Source organism: Ursus arctos, unplaced genomic scaffold, assembly GCF_023065955.2.
Source record: "Ursus arctos isolate Adak ecotype North America unplaced genomic scaffold, UrsArc2.0 scaffold_14, whole genome shotgun sequence".
Lineage (NCBI taxonomy): Eukaryota > Metazoa > Chordata > Mammalia > Carnivora > Ursidae > Ursus > Ursus arctos.
Window position 1 is genome coordinate 23,101,175 of NW_026622808.1, and position 14,600 is coordinate 23,115,774.

The following is a 14,600-nucleotide window of genomic DNA, read 5'->3' on the forward strand; positions in this document are numbered from 1 at the left end:
AACCATATGATAATTGTCTTTCTCAGCTTGACTTATTCACTTAGCATAATGTCCTCCAGTCCCATCCATGTTGATGCAAATGTTGGGTAATCATTCTTTCTGATGGCGGTGTTATATTCCATATTATGTATCAACCACATCTTCTTTATCCATTCATCTGTTGATGGGAATCTCAGCTCCTTCCACAGTTTAGCTATTGTGGACAATGCTACTATGAACATTGGGGTGTCTATGGTCCTTCTCTTCACTACATCTCTATCTTTGGGGTAAATACCCAGTAGTCCAATTGCTGGGTCATAGGAGAGCTCCACTTTTAACATCTTGAGGAACTTCCATACTGTTTTCCAGTGGCTGTACCAGCTTGCATTCTCACCAACAGTGTCAGATGGTTCCCCTTTCTCCACATCCTCTCCAACATTAGTTTCCTGCATGTCAATTTTTGCCATTCTAACTGGTGTAAGGTGGTATCTCATTGTGGTTTTGATTTGAATTTCCCTGATGACTAGTGATCTTGAACATTTTTTCATGTGTCTGTTTGCCATTTGTGTGTCTTCTTTGGACAAGTGTCTGTTCATGTCTTCTGCCCATTTTTGACTTGATTATTTGTTTTTTGGTGTTGAGTTTGAGAAATTTTTTTATAGATCTTGGATACTAGCCCTTTATCTGTAGTGTCATTTGCAAATATCTTCTCCCATTCTGTGGGTTGCTTCTTTGTTTTGTTGACTGTTTCCTTTGCTGTGCAGAAGCTTTTTATCTTGATGAAGTCCCAAAGGTTCATTTTTGCTTTTCTTTCCCCTGCTTTCAGAGACGTGCCATGAAAGAAGTTGCTGTGGGTAATGTCAAAGAGGTTACTGTCTATGTTCTCTAGGATTTTGATGGATTCCTGTCTCACATCTGAGGTCTTTCATCCATTTTGGGTTTCTCTTTAAACCAAAGACTATAATAAGAGATGTAGTGGGACACTATATTGTTCATAAAGGGTCTATACAATAAGAAGATCTAACATTTGTAAATATCTATGCTTCCAACATCAGAGCAGCCAATTATATAAACCAATGAATAACCAAAATAAAGAAACACATTGACAGTAATACATTAATAGTAGGAGACCTCAACTGACAGCAATGGACAAATCATCCAAGCAGAAGATCAAGAAAGAAACAAGAGCTTTGAGTTACACATTGGACCAGATGGATTTTGTAGATATATACAGATCATTCCACCCTAAAACAACAGAATACTCATTCTTCTTGAGTGCACATGGAACTTTCTCCAGAATAGACCATATGCTGGGTCACAAATCAGTCTCAACTGATACCAAAAGATTGAGATTATTCCCTGCATGTTATCAGACCACAATGCTTTGGAACTCAAACTCAGTCACAGGAAAAAATTGGAAGGAACTCAAACACTTGGAAGTTAAAGAGCATCCTGATAAAGAATGAATGGGTCAACAAGGAAATTAAAGAAGAACTTAAATAATTCATGGAAACTAATGAGAATGCAAACACATCAGTCCAAAACCTATGGGATATGGCAAAGGCAGCCCTAAGAAGGAAATACATAGCTATCCAAGCCTCTCACTAAAAAATTAGAAAAATCCCAAATGCACAAGCTAACCATACCCCTAAAGGAGCTGGAGAAGGAACAGCAAATAAAACCTAAACCAAGCAGGAGAAGAGAAATAATAAAGATTAGAGCAGAGATCAAGGAAATAGAAACCAGAAAAAGAGTAGAGCAGATCAACGAAACTAGAAGCTGGTTCTTTGAAAGAATTAATAAGATTGATAAACCACTGGCCAGACTTATACAAAAGAAAAAAAAAAAACGACCCAAATTAATAAAATTATACATAAAAGGGGAGAGATCATGACTAACACCAAGGAAATAGAAACAATTATTAGAAATTTTTATCAGCATCTATATGCCAAAAAAATCAAGCAACCTGGAAGAAGTGGATGCCTTCCTGGAAACCTATAAACTACCAAGACTAAAACAGGAAGAAATTGATTATTTAAACAGACTGATGAATTATGAAGAGATTGAAGCAGTCATCAAAAACCTCCCCCAAAAACAAGAGTCCAGGGCCTGACGGATTCCCCCGGGAATTCTACCAAACATTCAAAGAAGAAATAATACCTATTATCCTGAAGCTGTTTCAAAAAATAGAAACTCATTCTATGAGGCCAGTATTACCTTGATCCCCAAACCAGGCAAAGACCCCATCAAAAAGGAGAATTACAGACCGATATCCCTGATGAATATGGACACCGACATTCTCAACAAAATCCTAGCTAATAGAATCCAACAGTACATTAAAAGGATTATCCATCAAGACCAAGTGTTATTCAACCCGGGGATGCAATGTGGTTCAACATTCACAAATCGATTAGTGTGATATATCACATTAATAAGAGAACAGACAAGAACCACATGATCCTCTCAATTGATGCAGAAAAGGCATTTGACAAAATACAGCATCCTTTCCTGATTAAAACCCTTCAGAGTGTAGGGATAGAGGGTACATTCCTCAATCTCATAAAAACCATCTATGAAAAGCCTACAGCAAATACCATTCTCAATGGGGAAAAGCTAAGAGCCTTTCCCTTAAGATCAGGAACACGACAAGGATGCCCATTCTCACCATTATTGTTCAACATAGTACTAGAAGTCCTAGCAACAGCAATCAGACAACAAAAAAGAATAAAAGGTATTCAAATCGGCAAAGAAGAAGTCAAAATGTCTCTCTTCGCAGATGACATGATACTCTATATGGAAAACCCAAAAGACTCCACCCCCAAACTATTAGAAGTTATAGAGCAATTCAGTAATGTGGCGGGATACAAAATCAATGCTCAGAAATCAGTTGCATTTCTATACACGAACAATGAGACTGAAGAAAGAGAAATTAGGGAATCATTTCCTTTACAATACCATCAAAAACCACAAGATATCTTGGAATAAACCTAACCAGAGAGGTAAAGGATCTATACTCTAGAAACTACAGATCACTTATGAAAGAAATTGAAGAAGACATACAAAGATGGAAAAACATTCCATGCTCATGGATTGGAAGAATAAACGTAGTTAAAATGTCTATGCTACCCAGAGAAATCTACACTTTCAATGAAATCCTGATCAAAATACCAATGCCATGTTTCAAAGTGCTGGAATAAACAGCCTAAAATTTGTGTGGAACCAGAAAAGACCCCGAATCACCAAGGAAATGTTGAAAAAGAAAAACAAACCTGGGGGCATCACGTTGCCTGATTTCAAGCTATATTACAAAGCTGTGATCAACAAGACAGGATAGTGCTGGTGCAAAAACAGACACATAGACCAGTGGAACAGAATAGAGACTCCAGAAATGGACCCTCGACTCTGTGGTCAACTAATCTTGCAAGCTGGTACAGCCACTTTGAAAAATAGTATGGAGTTTCCTCATGATGTTAAAAATAGAGCTCCCATATGACCCAACAATAGCACTAGTAGGTATTTACCCCAAAGATATAGATGTAGTGAAAAGAAGGGGCAACTGCACCCCAATGTTCATAGCAGCAATGTATACAATAGCTAAACTGTGGAAGGAGCTGAGTTGCCCTTCAACAGACGAATGGATAAAGAAGATGTGGTGCATATATACAATGGAATATTACTCAGCCATCAGAAAAGATGAATACCCACCATTTGCCTCGACATGGATAGACTGGAGGAGATCATGCTATCTGAAATAGCTCAAGCAGAGAATGACAATTATCTTAAAGTTTCACTCATATGTGGAACACAAGGAATAGCATGGAAGACCATAGAGGAAAGGAGGGAAAACTGAAGGGGGGAAATTAGAGAAAGAGAGAGAGAGAGAGAGAGAGAGAGAGAGAGAGAGAGAGACAAACCATGAGAGACTAGGGACTGCGGGAAACAAACTGAGGCTTTCAGAGGGGAGGGGGTTCTGAGGATGGGAGAGCAAGGCGATGGGTATTAGGAGGGCTTATGTTGTGATGAGCACTAGGTGTTATATGCAACTAATGAATCATTGAACACTACATCAGAAACTAATGATGTACTATATGGTGCCTAACTGAACATAATGAAAAAAAAAGACTAGGAGAAAACTCAAAATTGGGATAATATGCAAGGAGGTTAGAGTTCTGGAAGGCGTGCAAGATCATGAGAAGAAGTAAGAAAAACTGGATTCACCTGACTTCTAATCTGGCCACTTGGTAACAGAATTAGCAGGGAAGAATTTCCTTTCTGTTCAGGCCAGTGGCCCATGGGGAAATTATATGCTCAGAAGTTGGAGTACGATGGAATCATTGCCTAATGAGCAGACACAGGGAGCTGTAAATATCTCGTCTGCTGCAGTCCCTGGCCATGGTCCACACTTGTGCAGGGACAAAACATGATTGCTACTTTGGGGTTCTTAAGTCGAGCTGGGGGATCCATGCTTCATTCCTTCCTGCTGTCCTGTCTGTTAACAAAGCTTTGGTCTCTCTGATCAAGCATCCAGGGATGAATTGGGACCTCCACATGCAGACTTTCATCTTATAGACCCCATCCAGGTGAGTCTCAGAGCCAGCAGGTATTTCAGGAAAGGGTCAGAGAGAATGGAACCTGGGAACCTTTACCTGAGGTCACCTGAGAGCCTAACCAGCCTATCCCAGAGCCAAGCGATTGCATGTTTGTTTGCTGAGTTGACTACAAAGTTTAAAAATATTTATTTAATATATTTTTAAAAGATGTGTTCATGGTGGGAAGTCCAGTTGGACGAGACAGAGAAAGGAATGGGTAGTGTAAAGTGCTTCCAGTGAAATTAGAACATATTCAAAGAGTTTTGCAGCTAAGGTGAGTAGGAAAACAGAGTTTTAGGCTTGGAGATATGAGCAGTAGATGGAGAGTATTTTCTAAAATTTTTCAGATGGGGTGCATTTAGCTTGTTCTGTATTTATTAGAAGGATCCAGGTCCGTGGAGGTAAATACTATCTTGTGACAGCTGTTTTTGAGACATACATTTCACAGTATCATCTCTTCCATTGGTATTCACTGGGGGAAAAATGTACTTAATATGCATGAAGGGATATACCAAGGGGCATTACTCTGCAAGTATTTTATTACCAAGGAGGCGGAATATATTTTTGTTTTGTTTGCCATTTACTTCCTACATGCAAATTGTTTTTGCAAGTACATTGCTTTCATATACTGGGATCTGTGTGTTTTTATTGTGTTTTGATTACATTCTTTCTTTTTCTTTTAATTATGTTCTGTTAGTTACCATTTGGTACATCATTAGTTTTTTATGTAGTGTTCAATGGTTCATTAGTTGTGTGTAACACCCAGTGTTCATCTCAACATGTGCGCTCCTTAATACCCATCACCCCAGTACCACATCCCCCAGTACCACCCCTCCCTCTGGAACCCTCAGTTTGTTTCCTGGAGTCCATAGTCTTTCACGGTTTGACTCGCTCTGATTCCACCCCTCCAGTTTTCCCTCCCTTCCCCTAAGAATGGTAATGTTTTCACCAAGTTTGCTGTTTTCCACTTAATCCTTGTATTGTGTTTAGATGTATTTATGGGATTGAGTGAGAGCCTACATACTTTGTGAGGTCCAATCTAACAGTTGGTCACATCGTGTTCCCCTCATTGCTTTTAAACATTGAAATTCTTCTGCATCCTTAGTAGTAAGAACTGTTTTTTATATATATTGTCACCTTATTGCACATCCCATTGTTGTTATTTCTACCATTTTGTATTTTGGAATTAGATCTGTTTTTGTTAAAATAGCAATCACCTCCTGTCATTATGTGAAACAGGCTCTTTTGTATTCAACTAACGATCCCTCCATCTTTTTCATAAGCATGATTGAGTCCATTTTTGGTTACATACAGTCAAATTATAACTTGAGCTACTGCTTCCTGGACTGTGTGTTTAAAAAGAATGTTTTCCCTTTCTTTTACTTCCAAGCCTTTAGCCATTTCAGCCTAAATTAAAGACCCATATTGATGTGACTGTTGCTGCTTTATATCTTTTCTGTAAGATGTTAGTATTAGATATTATTCAGTTTTGTTGAAGAGTTATTTGAATCCACCATATTTAACATGATTTTATTTTCCCTAACATTCTTTCTATCTAATAAATTCACATTTTCTTAAAACTTGTTTCTTTTTTAAATAATTTTTATTTTGTTATATTAGTCACCATACAGTACATCCCCAGTTTTTGATGCAATGTTCCATGATTCATTATTTGCATATAACACACAGTGCACCATGCAATACGTGCCCTCCTTAATACCCATCACGGGCCTATCCCAACCCCCCATCCCCCTCCCCTCTGAAGCCCTCAGTTTGTTTCCCAGAGTCCACAGTCTCTCATGGTTCATTCCCTCTTCTGTAAAACTTGTTTCTATACAAATGCACACCTTTGTGAACGCAAAGGCGTGAACAAAGCAGGTGAGGCCCCTGCTCCTTTGCAACATAGATTATAATGGAGAGCAGGGAACTAAGTGTTCATATGATACAGGGTCTTCAAAGATAAATCATATACAGAGAGGGGATGGATTGTCACAGAACATGCCAGATTTCACGGAATATGGTCTGGGAAGGTTTCTGCATGTCAGACAAGGAACAGAGAATCAGGACAGTGCATACTCATTGGATTTTGTATCCAACAAGGACCAAACCCCAAAGTCCAAGATAACAAGGAAATGAATGACAGCAAGGAAAGTAAAAGAAGAGCCAGTCTTATCCATTCTTGGGCCACATAAAAAGAAGTGTGGTCAAATAAACAGGGCATGGGAACAGGAATGACAATTAGATAGGGGCCTGAGGTGGACCCCATGATGAAGCCCATGGGTCAATCAGCACAGGCTCCCTAGTCTCTGGTGTAACATCAGCACCCATCCTGACTGCCTTTTCCCTCTGCAATCCGGTCTTCAAAGGGACTCTTCTCTCATACTGTTTCTCCCACATTAGCAGGCACAAGCCCTCTATTAAACAATTTTCACCCTTCACTGCAGTAGATTCCAACTTTTTTTAACTGTCCACAGTAAACGTGCCTTTTACATTATGATCAAGCATGTGTGCACATGCGAACACACAAATCTACATGTATGTACACACACACACATAAAACACAACTGAACAAAGAGAATAACCATTCATATACTAACAGGAAGGAACTATGCTCAACTTTTTACATATATGGACTCAATAGGTCAACCACCTTAGAAGGATGGATATGACTACCTGCACCATTCTGGTGAGAATATTAACATTTTAGAATGAATTGTTTGTCTTCCAAATTCAAACAGCCCACATGTGGTAGATCCAAGACTCAACACTCATTCACTGATTCCAAAATATTGCATTTAATGTGATATAGAAAAGTCTTTTTCCATTTCATCTTCATAAATAACCACTTTTTTTGTACATTGTGTATTTCTTTTTGTCAATTGTGGATTTGTTCATTTTACTCATATTTCTAGTGGAAGTTCATACATTGAGGGGTCTTGACATCATAAATATATCACTCTTTTCTCTTTTGGAAAAATTGGGGGGTTTGCTGCTTTATTAATTATTCTGGGCACCAAGGGGATATATTTAGGGTTGGAATGCTGCCAGACTCAGGGAAGTTTTCTCATCATCACGATCTCTCAGTGACCGCTTGGGCTTATTAGATCTTTCTCCCCCCTTCCTTTTCTCTGTCTCTTTTTAGATTTTTATATTTCTCTAAATACAGGACAAAATGGTCATTTAAAATGGAGCATCAAGTTACATGTTCATGGGAGTCTTACCACCTGGAATTTGGGTACTTTTCTATAATTTTTAGGGCAATGAGAATTTGATGTTGAGAGCTTAAAGAGTATGATTTCTTTCTTAAATATTGTAGCTGGGGGTGAGAAGAGCCTGGTAGTCTCATGGCTCCAGGAGTCTGTAGTGTGCCAAAATGGGACTCTTGAAATAGGGATACCAGAATGTTAACCAACACTTAGAAATAAGGAAAGGATCCTTTTAAAAAAATTTTTATTATGTTATGTTACTCACCGTAATACATCATTAGTTTTTGATGTAGTGTTCCATGATTCATTGTTTGCTCCATGCAGTACATGCCCTCCTCAATACCCATCACCAGGCTAGCCCTTCCTCCCATCCCCTCCCATCTAAAACCCTCAGATTGTTTTCTGGAGTCCATACTCTCTCATGGTTCATCTCCCCCTCCGATTCCCCCTCCCTTCATTTTTCAGATCCATTTTTTAAAAGATTTTATTTATTATATATTTGAGAGAGAGAGAGATTGAAAGCATGAGTGGGGGGAGGGGTAGAGGAAGAGGGAGAAGCAGACTCCCCAATAGGCAGGGAGCCCTGCAGTGTGCTCCATTCCAGGACCTTGGGATCATGACCTGAGACAAAGGCAGCTGCTTCCCTGACTAAGCCACTCTGGCACCCGGTTAGGGATCCATTTTTATTGACAGAACTCCTTGTAAACAAAAAATGAAGTGTAAGGAACACCGAATGAAATGAGGACTTCCTGTGTCTTGAAGTCTCCACTACAGCGGGGAGGCCATCTTGTTCCTCAACCTTCCCTAACATAACCTCTCATCACTCTCCCTCTTGCTCTTCTCCTGACTACACTGGCTCCATTTTGAGTCCTGGATATCCATCTGAAACAAGTGGCTTCCTCAGGGCCTTTGCACTGGCTCTTTCTCCTGCAGGGCACACACATGCTCAGATAAACTCGTGTCTTACGTGCAGACTTCCCTGAACTCTGCCTTCAAATGTCACCTTCTTTTAGGTCTTCCTGAACTCCCAAAAAAATAACACCTCATCTATTTTCATTTATGCCTGCTTTTTTTTTCTCCCACTGTCATTGTAATTGTAGCATTTCCACCATGTTACTAATCCCCATTTGTGTTATAATTAATCATTTTTGTGCTAATTTCTAGTCATCGCAACCACCACATGGGACAAGGCAATGATTCCCAAATTTCAGGATTTCTTCTTCTGGGATTATCAAATAATCCAGAACTGCAGCACCTCATATTTGGGCTTTTCCTGTCCATGTACCTGATCACTGTGTTTGGAAACATACTCATCATCCTGGCCGTCAGCTCTGACTCCCATCTCCACACCCCCATGTACTTCTTCCTGGCCAATCTGTCCTTTGTAGACATCTGTTTCACCTCCACCACTGTACCCAAGATGCTGTGGAACATCCAGACTCAGAGCAAAGTGATCACTTATGAAGGCTGCCTAAGCCAGATGTTTTTTTTTTTTTTTCACACTCTTTGCAGGATTAGATGTCTTTCTCCTGACTGTGATGGCCTATGACCGCTTTGTGGCCATCTGTCACCCCCTGCACTACATGATCACCATGAACCTCTGGCTCTGTGGATTATTGGTTCTGGTGTCCTGGATCATGAGCATCCTGAATTCCTTGTCAGAAAGCTTAATGGTGTCGTGGCTGTCCTTCTGTACAGAGGTGGAAATCCCCCACTTTTTCTGTGAACTCAGATGATCCAACTTGCCTGTTCCGATACATTTTTTAATAACATGGTGATATATTTTGCAGCTGTGCTCCTCAGTGGTGGTCCCCTAGCTGGGGTCCTTTACTCTTACTCTAAGATAGTTTCCTCTGTATGTGGGATCTCATCAGCTCAGGGCAAGTACAAAGCATTTTCCACCTGTGCATCTCACCTCTCCGTTGTCTCCTTATTTTATTGTACGAGCCTAGGAGTGTACTTTAGCTCTGCTGCTCCCCAGAGCTCCCACGCAAGTGCAGTGGCCTCGGTGATGTACACGGTGGTAACGCCCATGCTGAACCCCTTCATCTACAGCCTGAGGAACAGAGACATAAAGAGGGCTCTTATGAGATTCTCTAGGATGGCAGTTCTAAAAGGGACAATTGTGCTGAGGCTGAAGAAGTTGCCATGATTGCAGGGTCGAGGCCTTAGAATCAAAAGGTGTGTTTTTTTAATGCAGATTTTGGAAGTAGAACTTGCTTCCTTGATTTATTTCCTGTAATTTCCATCTTGTTTATTTTGACCTCTTGTACAATGTATTTACTCACTTTATTAAGCTTACTGATATCTTTGATACCCAGGAGATTTTCCCTTTGTCATTTTCCTACTCTCTCAAAGTTATTTCTAACATTGTATGTGATATATTTGGAAATTCTCACTTATTTCAAAGGACTACATGGATCTGCTAAGAACAATTTCTTCTCATATGAAATACATCATAATGAATATTTTTCTTTTGTTTTACTAAAAAAAAAAAACAGTCATGAGTCGTACTACTCCTATGGAAAATCTACTTTTGGCCACCATAGCTATTTATATAAATTTATAACAGAAAAATCTGAGACTGTGTTTCCCTTTGTAACATCATTCCTTTGTGCATCACTACCTTCACTGCTCTTCTGAGAATGCAGACTTTGGCGTACTGTTTGTTATAGCTGATCATGGTGATCTTCCTACATATTAGGAGCCCTGTTGTATAACACGGCTTGTGTCCACCATGCCTCCCATAGTCACTCGCAATAGAAATGATAATAAAATACATGTCTCCAAATGGAATCTACACAGAAAGACAAATATGGAAAAAATAGATTGACATAACGTGACCTTAGAGTCAAACGTGACTTTAAGGATGATGAAGAGAATATTAACACATACATTTATTCCTATGCAAAATACTTCTTTCTCAGATGCTTCATCTACTCATTGAAATATGAATTATCAGGGTCCGTCTGTAAGGGATAGTTAGTAAGATGAAACACTGGTGATATGTTTGGATTTTATTAAATTATTTTCTGGTTTCTGGTTGAAAACTTCCAGTGCTGCATACGAATATGATTCCTTCCATTTCACTAAATGAAACATCTCCCACTATTCGAAACTTTGCCATAACCTCTAAATACACAGTGAATGAACGTCAGTATCATCTATTATATATGATCCTCATAACCACAGGAGGACTCACCAGCAAGCCTTGCCTCCTGTCCACGATGTGATCCATAGTCTCAAGTTCTGTGCAAACAGGCATGCCTTTCCGACCTTTCCATGTTATCACCAGGGGCCACAATGGAGTTTTATTTATTTATTTATTTATTTATTTATTTATTTATTTATTTTTTATTTTTAAAGATTTTATTTATTTATGTGACAGGGACAGCCAGCAGAGAGGGAACACAAGCAGGGTGAGTGGGAGAGGAAGAAGCAGGCTCCTAGCAGAGGAGCCTGATGTGGGACTCGATCCTGGAACTCCAGGATCATGCCCTGAGCCGAAGGCAGATGCTCAATGACTGCACTACCCAGGTGCCCCATATTTTTAATATAGTTATATGAAATAAACTTCAAGAACAGAGTAATCATGGAGGCTAACTTCAAGTATCAGAACAAATGCCTAGAATAAAAAGATCATATTACTACAAACACCATCAGTTCTTCCTGACTTGATTATTCTATCAGTTAGCAATTGCTGCATACAAAGCGTCCTAAAATAACGTGGCTCGATATAATGTCTTTATTATTGCAGGGGATTGGAGGGTAGAGAGTTGTTCTGATCACCGCAGGGCTCCACATGAGTTCTTTTTTCAGGGGCAATCTCTGCATCGTGTTTCTAAGGCTCATCCATGACATGTGTGGCTGTAGTGCCCTTCTGTCCTGAAAAATCTATGCCATTTTACTCATTTTATATATGTAGGCTAATCTTCTACTTAGAAAAAAAATGTGTTTATCAAAAGTGAATTGTCTTAATTTACTTCAACTATTTTAATATCCACATGTGAACCTTCGTTTTTTCACAGTTAGAAGACAGTCTCCCACCACATTAGGTGTGACTCAGATACCTGCACTCCAGATCTGACTCTGAGTCATGCCCCACTAGAATTTTTAAATTCTAATTATTTTATTGGAATATTACTGCATGTGACAAACTGTACATATTTAAAGTGTACAATTTTAGGAATTGAAAGAGTCATTGAAAAATCATGGGTACATACTGCATGGTTCCATCTCCATAGAACTCAAGAAGGTGCAGAATAAATTCAAATTATTCGTTATGCAATTGTTAGGGTGTAATCCTTTCTTCCTACATTTTCTTCTGGAGGCAATGTGGAATCATAAACATAACTTCAAGCGATGTTGTAAGGCAAGATGCAATGTGTGGAAATACTTTCTTGGGTCCAAAGAGTGTTCAAGACTAAGGGTTGTGTGTATGTAAATGTATGTATAGTCATGTACATATTTATTTCAAAAAACACACTCGTGCATATATATGCATGCACAAAACTCACTGCACTCATTATAACCCATTATAACCTATCTAATGTGTTGAAAGAAAGCTTGAAAGAAACTTGGAGGGTAAAGAAATGAAAAGAGTGAACGTTTGCATTCACATAAAATCCTAGGAATGTAGAAATTTAGACAAAACAATTTAGAGTAGGAGATTGGAGGCAAGATGGTGGACAAGAAGGGGACCTCATTTCCACTGGTACCTTGAATTTAGCTGGATATCTACCAAACCATTTTGCACACCCATAAAATCAGCCTGGGATGTAAGAATATATATCTGGAATTCTACAAGCAGAAAAGTGACTGCAAGGTAGGATGTGCAGAGTCGTGAATCTGCAGGGAGATATAAGAAGATAAACAGAAGGGGGGGGAACCTCCCTATGCTGGCTTCTGGGAAGTGGTAGAACACTGGAGCACAAAATTTGAACCCTCAGAATTCTGTTCTAGGGAGAGACATCCCTCTCTGAAAGGGGCTCTGTAAATGAAAAGGCAGAATTCTAGGTAGGGCACTGTGGTTTCAGGATACAAGGAGGTGCAGAGCAAAAGGAGGGGTCCCTGAACCAGTAGAGTACCCGAGCAGTGGAGCCAGGAAGCAGGTTATGGTCCAGTGAGCCCAGGAAGGGATTCTTAGCTCAGCTCTCCATAAACAATGAGTCAGTTTTTTTTTTCATTTAGTTAATTTAAATACGTATGAAGAATTTGAGTGTCCAATTCACACAAGAAACTGACAAGTGTGAGAGCTGAGAACCAAGACCCTTCCACTCCCGTAACAGCAGACTCCTTGGTATCAGGCAGAGTTGCCACCACCTCGCCAGCAGATAGATGAGGTTTATGTAAGAGAAGCCAACAGCTTCTTTGCTCACACTGGAAAGCCCGTAAGCTGCACTGAGCCCTACACAGTCACCTGTAGAAGATGACAGGAAGACTCTCAATGAGATGGCCTGAGGGCAGTTCACTCACAAAGTCACACTCTGGGTTTTATTTGTAGAAGTGGTCCTTACGACGTCAAACCAACCAAACTCTTCCCTAGCTCAGTGGCTCTTCCACTTCCAGAGGTGAAGAACGTGATCATAAAAGGAGCAGAGAGGGAACAAAGCAGGGGGGGCAATGTCCAAGTTCGCTGCTTCCAGAGAGAGGTCGCAGTCAGAGACCGTGGTCCCTGCAGTGTGCTGCCGGCCGCCACTCCTCATCGTGGCCAGGCCACTCTTTTCTTTGGCATCCTGAAAAAAAATTGGAAACTGCATCCATATCCAGGCAAAAACTTCACAGGGTGGTAGCAGTCCAGAAAAGGTTTTAGTGCAGTGCTCAGATATGATCCAGGAGCTTCAGGTGCCCCCTTGAGCTAGCCGCCACTGGTAGTTTTAAAATCACAAAGCAGGGGGGGAGATGGAGGAGAAGTAGGGGACCTATTTCAAACGGGCCCCTGAATTGAGCTGGATATCTGCCAGACCACTCTGAACACCTATGAAATCAGACTGAAATGTAAGAAGTTACATCTGAATCTCTACGAACAAAACATCATTGGCAGTTGGTCTCGAGGTATGAAGTGGGGAGCCAAGAGTCTGGTAACAGATATCGGAAGATAAATGGAAAGGGGAGGGAGACTCCATGGTCTTGTGCTGGGAAGGCAGAAGCCTGTACTGGGAAGCAGGCTGGACTCACAAGCCGGTAGTGGTGGGGAAAGGTCTTTAGGGCAGCCCCCCAGACTGAAACCTGGAGCTCGGGGGCACGCAGATGAATCAGGGGTGGCTGGCTGTTTTAAGCACAAAGGGCAGAGACATGCTGGCCCTGGGAGCGAGGACTGGGAGAGTGGCTGTGGGGTGCACAACCCGGCACGCTGCAGGGTTTTAGCAGCACTGGCAGAAATGGAGTCAGTGTTGCCTGGAGAGCTCAGTGAGGAGCAGACTGTGATCTCTCTGTTCTGAGACAGAGGTTTGGATATGGTGACTGCTGCTCTGACTCTCAGAAGAGACATGGATGTGGAAAGCACCAGGCAAGCTGCAAGAGAACAAAAGCCCCCAAAACCAGTTCTCACTGAGCTCATCCTTCCCACGCTGGGGGCAGGCAGGGTTGCCTGAGTATCAGCTCGGCAAGCCCCTCCCCCAGAAGGCAGCCTGGAAGAACAAGAAGCCCACATCCCTAAGATCCCTAGAAAACAGGTGCAACCTACTTGGGTCTTGGTCAATAATTTGGACTCTGTCCATTCCCTCAACCACACCTCATCAGAATGAAAAAGAGGAGGAACCCCCAACAAAGGAAAGAAACAGAGACTGTGGCCTCTGCCACAGAACTAATGGATATGGATATAACC

At 40.8% G+C, this 14,600-nt stretch overlaps 1 pseudogene; it reads left to right on the plus strand.

Moving 5' to 3' along the window:
- The first annotated feature begins 8,954 nt into the window (after positions 1-8,954).
- On the plus strand, positions 8,955-9,926 carry LOC113249121 (olfactory receptor-like protein OLF4; annotated as a pseudogene).
- The last annotated feature ends 4,674 nt before the right edge of the window (positions 9,927-14,600 follow it).